Below are 8002 nucleotides of genomic sequence, written 5' to 3' on the forward strand. Positions count from 1 at the left end.
AGATTTAATTTTGGATTGGAGATGTTTAATGTGAGTCTGGAAGGAGAGTTTACAGTCTAACCAGACACCTAGGTATTTGTAGTTGTCCACATACTCTAAGTCAGAACCGTCCAGAATAGTGATGCTGGATGGGCGGGCTGGTGCGGGCAGCGATCAGTTGAAGAGCATGCATTTAGTTTTACTTGCATTTAAGAGCAGTTGGAGGCCACGGAAGGAGTGTTGTATGGCATTGAAGCTCGTCTGGAGGGTTGTTAACACAGTGTCCAAAGAAGGACCAGAGGTATACAGAATGGTGTCGTCTGCGTAGAGGTGGATCAGAGAATCACCAGCAGCAAGCGCGACATCATTGATGTATACAGAGAAGAGAGTCGGCCCGAGAATTGAACCCCTTGGCACCCCCATAGAGACTGCCACTGATACACACCTTTCCGGAGAGACGATGTTCTGTACTCTGCTCCTGAATATGGGCTCAGGCTGTATAAATAGAAAGACATAGTAAAATGATTAATGACAACTATGGCTGTACAGGATACATAATACACATACTGTATCTATTGTAACTATTATCTATCCCAGCTACATAGACCATCAGACTGTTAAATAGCCATCACTAGCCAACTACCACCCGGTTACTCAACCATGTACCTTAGAGGCTGCTGCCCTATAAACATGGAATCACTGGCCACTTTAATAATGTTTACATACTGCTTTACTCATCTCATATGTATATACTGTATTCTATTCGACTGTATTTTTGTCAATGCCACTCCAACAACAATAATTATAATATTCATATATTTCTTCATTCCATTCTTTTACTTTTAGATGTGTGTGTATTGTTGTGAATTGTTAGATATTACTGCACTGTTGGAGCTAGGAACACAAGCATTTTGCTACACCCGTAATAACGTCTGCTAAATAAGTGTATGTGACCAATAACATTTGATTTGATTATTAATGATGGGCACCGATATGGAAACTCTATATCGATGTCAGCTACATTTCTTTCAAGCTGATATCGATATCATATCGATTTTATGAATATCCAATTTATATATCATATTGGTTTTATGAATAACCTGCTAGCGAATCGGAAGCCTCTTCCATAGAGCTAAAACAAATGATGTCACAGAGACAAGAGCAAAGCCTGTCGTTGCCAAATGTTTCGCTCCTAGGTTTCTTTTTCATTCCAAGTAGAATAGCAGCCTTTATGAGAATTATAATAGTAATAACATTGTATCTGAAAAATTATAAAACAATATCCATCCTGAACACTTAGCTAACTCTCCCAACTTCACACACACACAGGAGGGGGAAGCGGCAGCAGAGGGAGAAAAATATTATAAAGTAGAGAATCCCACACACGTGCAGAAGGTTAATTTGTTTTGCCACCAGGAAGAAGAGTCCTATGTTTTCTGCAACTCAGCCAATCCATTGGGAATAACATTGCAACTGCGTCAATGTTTCATTGTCTGTTCACTTCCATGGCTTTGTGAAGTCCAGACAACTGCATGCTGATTTCCCATTTGGACAACTGGGAATTTTCTGTCGGCATAACTTTATTTCAACAAACATAATTGTTAATGGATAGTTCATGGATAGCCTACTCACAGACACAATGAGAGAACCAATACATGATGGTTTAACCTTAATACACATTGGAAACTGTTGAGCATGAAAAACCCAGCAACGTTGCAATTCTTGACACAAACCGATGAGCCTCTCACCTACTACCAAACCCCCGTTCAAAGACACTTAAATCTTTTGTTTTTTCCATTCACCCTTTGAATGGCACACATATGCAATCCATGTCTCAATTCTCTCGAGTCATAAATCCTTCTTTAACCTGTCTCCTCCCCTTCATCTACACTGATTGAAGTGGATTTAGTAAGTGACATCAGTAAGGGATCATAGCTTTCACCTGGATTCACCTGGTCAGTCTGTTATGGAAAGACAGTGTCCTTAATGTTTTGTACACTCAGTGAGTAAACGCAGCATGTAAAGTGTTGGTCCCATGTTTCATGAGCTGAAATAAAACATCTCAGAAATGTTATTTCTCTCAAATGTTGTGCACAAATGTGTTTACATCCCTGTTGGTGAGCATTTGTCATTTGCCAAGATATCCATCCACCTGACAGGTGTGTCATATCAAGAAGCTGATTAAAGATCATTACACAGGTGCACCTTCTGCTGGGGACAATAAAAGGCCACTCTAAAATGTGTAGTTTTGTCACACAACACAATGCTACAGATGTCTCATGTTTTGAGGGAGTGTGCAATTGGCATGCTGACTCCACCAGAGCTACTGCCAGAGAATTGAATGTTCATTTCTCTAACATAAGCCGCCTCCAATGTTGTTTTAAAGAATTTGGTAGTACGTCCAACAGGCTCCAAGTGTGAGCCAAGTCAGGAAGAACTGGTACTCACTAAGCAAGTAGTGTGACGTCCGATACACACATATGGTTTTGATTAAGTATTGTAGTTTGTTAAACCATTTTTTCACAATGTGAAAACAACCAAACCAAATGGAAGAAATACTATGGAACAAATAATCAAACCTTGATTTCACTATAGCAAACAAACTGTAAGAAAATGCCCCTTTTTATGCATGCCATTGTGATAACAACAGACTGATCCAAATTGCTAGTTGGGTCATGGGGTTGGGATTTTCCGATGGGTCTGGGTTTGTTGGAACCAAAGCTAATGGTTGTTGGTTTGCTCTTAGTGGGACTATAATTTGTTGGTTTTATCCAGTTGAACCTCTGAACCAGTTTGAAAGCAATGGGAAGCTTGTTGATGGCCCATCAGCAGGCCGTTAAGTATGCTACGTTGAAGGCCTATGAGATGGTTTTGTTCCTCCAGGAACAGTCATGTATGCTCTCTTTCATAATAGTGTAGGGTAACAGCAACGATGAACCAATGTCACAATGTGACTTGTTCACATCCTTATTGGTGCTCACCATTAGTAACTGTGTACAGTACATCTCTGTTATCCTGTCTGGGCTAGGGGGCAGTATTTTCACGGCCGGATGAAAAACGTACCCAATTTAAAACAGGTTACTACTCTGGCTCAGAGACTAGAATATGCATATTATTAGTAGATTTGGATAGAAAACACTCTGAAGTTTCTAATACTGTTTGAATGGTGTCTGTGAGTATAACAGAACTCATATGGCAGGCAAAAACCTGAAAAAAAATCCAACCAGGAAGTGGATTGTAGTTTTTCAAGACTGGGCCTATTCAGTATACAGTGACTTAGGGTTCAGTTTGCACTTCCTAAGGCTTCCACTAGATGTCAACAGTCTTTAGAACGTGTTTCAGGCTTTTGCAGTCAACAGAGAGCGATCAAGACCTCCTGGAGTCTGATGACCGAGAGAATGACAGGCCACAATTACGCTCATTCACGTGAGGAGGTAGCTGTGTTCCAAAACGTTTTTCAAGACACTGGAATCGTCCGGTTGGAATATTATTGAAGTTCTAAGTTAACCTCTATGGGCTAGGCGGGACGTAATCGTCCCACCTACATAACAGCCAGTGTAATCCAGTGGTGCGATTTTCAAATACCTTAAAAATCCTATTACTTCAATTTCTCAAACATATGACTATTTTACAGCATTTTAAAGACAAGACTCTCGTTAATCTAACCACACTGTCCGATTTCAAAAAGGCTTTACAACGAAAGCAAAACATTAGATTATGTCAGCAGAGTACCCAGCCAGAAATAATCAGACACCCATTTTTCAAGCTAGCATATAATGTCACAAAAACCCAGAAGACAGCTAAATGCAGCACTAACCTTTGATGATCTTCATCAGATGACAACCCTAGGACATTATGTTATACAATACATGCATGTTTTGTTCAATCAAGTTCATATTTATATCAAAAAACAGCTTTTACATTAGCATGTGACGTTCAGAACTAGCATACCCCCGCAAACTTCCGGGGAATTTACTAACAATTTACTAAATTACTCACGATAAACGTTCACAAAAAGCATAACAATTATTTTAAGTATTATAGATACAGAACTCCTCTATGCACTCGATATGTCCGATTTTGAAATAGCTTTTTTGTGAAAGCACATTTTGCAATATTCTAAGTACATAGCCCAGCCATCACGGGCTAGCTATTTAGACACCCGGCAAGTTTAGCCTTTACCAAAATCAGATTTACTATTACAAAAGTTTGATTACCTTTTGTTGTCTTCGTCAGAATGCACTCCCAGGACTTCTACTTCAATAGCAAATGTTGGTTTGGTCCAAAATAATCCATCGTTATATCCGAATAGCGGCGTTTTGTTCGTGCGTTCCAGAAACTATCCGAAATGGTAAATCCGGGTCGTGCGCATGGCGCATTTCGTGACAAAAAAAATCTAAATATTCCATTACCGTACTTCGAAGCATGTCAACCGCTGTTTAAAATCAATTTTTATGCAATTTATCTCGTAAAAAGCGATAATATTCAGACCGGGAATCTCCTTTTCGGCAAACAGAGGAAAAAACACAAAGACGGGGGCGGCCAGTGCACGCTCCTAAGCCCACAGTCCCTTGATCGGCCACTTGAGAAAGGCGATAATGTGTTTCAGCCTGGGGCTGGAATGACGACATTCAGGTTTTTCCCGGGCTCTGAGAGCCTATTGGAGCCGTGGGAAGTGTCACGTTACCGCAGAGATCCTTTGTAATGGAATGAGATGTCAAAGAAAGACAATAAATGGTCAGACAGGCCACTTCCTGTAAAGGAATCTCTCAGGTTTTGACCTGCCATTTGAGTTCTGTTATACTCACAGACACCATTCAAACAGTTTTAGAAACTTTGGAGTGTTTTCTATCCAAAGCCAATAATTATATGCATATTCTAGTTACTGGGCAGGAGTAGTAACCAGATTAAATCGGGTACGTTTTTTTATCCAGCCGTGTCAATACTGCCCCCTAGCCCTAACAGGTTAAAAAGGCCCTAAAGATTGATGTTTTACAACGTTTGACATGTTTCAACGAACGTAAATATAACTTTTTGTTGTGAAATTTTCTGTGCGCTTCCTACATTTGGATTAGCTTACTGAACGCACAAACAACAAGGAGTTATTTGGACATAAATTATGGACTTTATCGAACAAAACAACATTTATTGTGGACCTGGGATTCCTGGAAGTGCCTTCTGATGAAGATCAAAGGTAAGTGAATATTTCTAATGCTATTTATGATTTTAAATGACTCCAAAATGGCGGGTATCTGTATAGCCTGGTGTATTTTTCTGAGCGCAGTACTCAGATTATTGCAAAGTGTGCTTTCCCCGTGAAGCCTTTTTGAAATCTGTCACAGCGGTTGCATAAAGGAGATGTTCATCTATAATTCTTTGAATAACAGTTTAATATTTTATCAACGTTTATGATGAGAATTTTTGTAAATTGCTGTGCTGATTCACCGGCAGTATTGGAGGCAAAATATTTTCTGAACGTCAGGCGCCAATGTAAAATGCTGTTTTTGGATATAAATATGAACTTTATGGAACAAAACATACATGTATTGTGTAACATAATGTCCTAGGAGTGTCATCTGATGAAGATCGTCAAAGGTTAGTGTTTCATTTAGCTGTGTTTTGGGTTTTATTGACACATGTCCTTGCTTGGAAAATGGCTGTGTGATTATTTTTGTCTATGTACTCTCCTAACATAATCTAATGTTTTGCTTTCGCTGTAAAGCCTTTTTAAAATCGGACAATGTGGTTACATCAAGGAGACGTGTATCTTTAAAATGGTTTAAAATAGTCGTATGTTTGAGAAAGCTGAATGACATTTTGTTGTTTTTCAATTTGCCGCCCTGATATTTCACTGGCTGTGTCCCGCAGGTGGGACGCTACCGTCCCACCTAGCCCATAGAAGTGATGTCATCTCTGAAAATGATCTAACGGGTAACATTAAGGAAATAGAAAGGAGTGTTTATTAAAAGTATCAAGTACCATGACTTGTTGCCAGAATTTCTCAGTTTATATCAACTAACCTGGTGTTCCTCTGGTCCTCATCAACTGGGATATGTATTTTGGAAGTGTCAAACCAAACCCTGTGAATAAGAATCAATCAGAAAATCCATATCACATTATAGCTTCATTAGGGTGTAATAAATTAACAGAAACTTAAGCTTACATGTTTTGCCTTTCATTGAAGTGGTTGAAGACCATATACCTTTGGGGAGAGAGGAGAGAATCAGTTCAAGTCTGTCATGAAAACATTTCAGCCCACTAAGCTATGAAACCACACACTATTACAGAGACTGATATTACCTGCCACAATTGATACGGTGAAAATAATGTGTAGAAAGGAACAGAAACTCACATCAATACCTTTGTCAGATACAGTGAGGGGAAAAAAGTATTTGATCCCCTGCTGATTTTGTACGTTTGCCCACTGACAAAGAAATGATCAGTCTATAATTTTAATGGTAGGTTTATTTGAACAGTGAGAGACAGAATAACAAATAAATCCAGAAAAACGCATGTCAAAAATGTTATAAATTGATTTGCATTTTAATGAGGGAAATAAGTATTTGACCCCTCTCAATCAGAAAGATTTCTGGCTCCCAGGTGTCTTTTATACAGGTAACGAGTTGAGATTAGGAGCACACTCTGAAAGGGAGTGATTGGATTGAATGCACTTAGCTGTTTCTCTGTGCATGACAATTCTCCCTAGTTGTTACCGCCCCTTGTTAGTGGGCAAGACTGGCCATGATTGAAAATTTAAACCCTAAAATATCCAAGGATTTAGGAACATCATAGTTTTCCCTAAATATTGCAAATCTTTGGAAGATACTATCTTTATTAAGACCAGAATTATGCTATTTACACTTTGTAGTCAACTTTGGCCCTTGAATCAATGTTTGACTAATATTGATGCCACAGGATGATTTCAACCAGTGAAGTTGTTTTTCTGGTTCAGATCCTCTATGAGGTGGGTATTGCAAGTATACTTTAAGGTGGGACAAATTAGCACGCAAAGTACACTTAGTTGACATGAAATAGTACAAAAACACTACTTGAATTCTACTTTAAATGTAGGTGTCCCAAAGTAACACCATTTAAGTAACATTAAATACATGCATAGTATATAAAAATACAACCATGAAAAGTATACTGACATAGTACACCAAAGCCAGATAAAGTGCACCTTTAGTGTACATGGGATATGCTAGCAACATTACTATTTGCAATTATCTTTCAGTGCCACTACAAATTCACCGACTGTATATAGAGAACACTCAAATAAAATCTTTCAAGTACAGTTTAAGGTGGGTAGATAAGGTGGGTATTACAAACACTTTTAGGTGGGTCAGTATACTTTACTCAGTACACTTAGTTGACATGAAATTGTACTATAACATCACTTTAATTCAACTTCAATTTATTTAGTACAGATTTAGATGTTCCAAAATAACACCATTTACATACACACATAGCACATGCATAGTAATTACATAAAATATAGAAAAACACATACCCCAGAAGCAAGAAGATTCCAACAATGATAAGGAGAACAAACTGCTTTACATTTGAACTGAAACACATTGTTCTTCCAATAGTGTCAGCAAATATTTAGTTTATCCTACACTAGAAGCAATGTCCAATCAAATGAAGATATCTCAAATGAAACTAGTGGATCTAATCAGCACGCCTAGTCAAATGAGGAGGAGGAGCCTCAGCCCTTTGAACTGTACCTCCATGGACATATACACACATCACCACGGTAACCCACACCCAAACCAGAAATAACCTGAAAATAGAGTCCTTTACCAACCAACCCTAACCAGTTGTACATGTAGTATCCATCCAAATAAGAAAGTAGAGTCAAATAATGTCAAATATGACCAAATAAGGTCAAATAAGGCCTCATATTTAGCATTAATTAGGATTCCTAATGATCTACTCTTCTCGGGGACCAAACAGGAAACAACACAACAAATACATAACCTACATAATATACATAGCACTACATTTACATTACAATGTAGTC

General features: G+C 38.5%; 1 long non-coding RNA gene across 1 annotated transcript; it reads right to left on the reverse strand.

Annotated features, from left to right (window-relative positions):
- Nucleotides 1–351: 351 nt before the first annotated feature.
- LOC123738264 (uncharacterized) lies at nt 352–7631 on the reverse strand. The gene is made up of 4 exons (XR_006767470.1): nt 7490–7631; nt 6143–6181; nt 6000–6059; nt 352–474 (listed from the first exon to the last, which is right to left on the reverse strand). It is a non-coding gene; the product is annotated as an uncharacterized lncRNA (long non-coding RNA).
- Between the last annotated feature and the right edge of the window lie 371 nt (nt 7632–8002).

This window comes from Salmo salar, unplaced genomic scaffold (genome assembly GCF_905237065.1).
Source record: "Salmo salar unplaced genomic scaffold, Ssal_v3.1, whole genome shotgun sequence".
Lineage (NCBI taxonomy): Eukaryota > Metazoa > Chordata > Actinopteri > Salmoniformes > Salmonidae > Salmo > Salmo salar.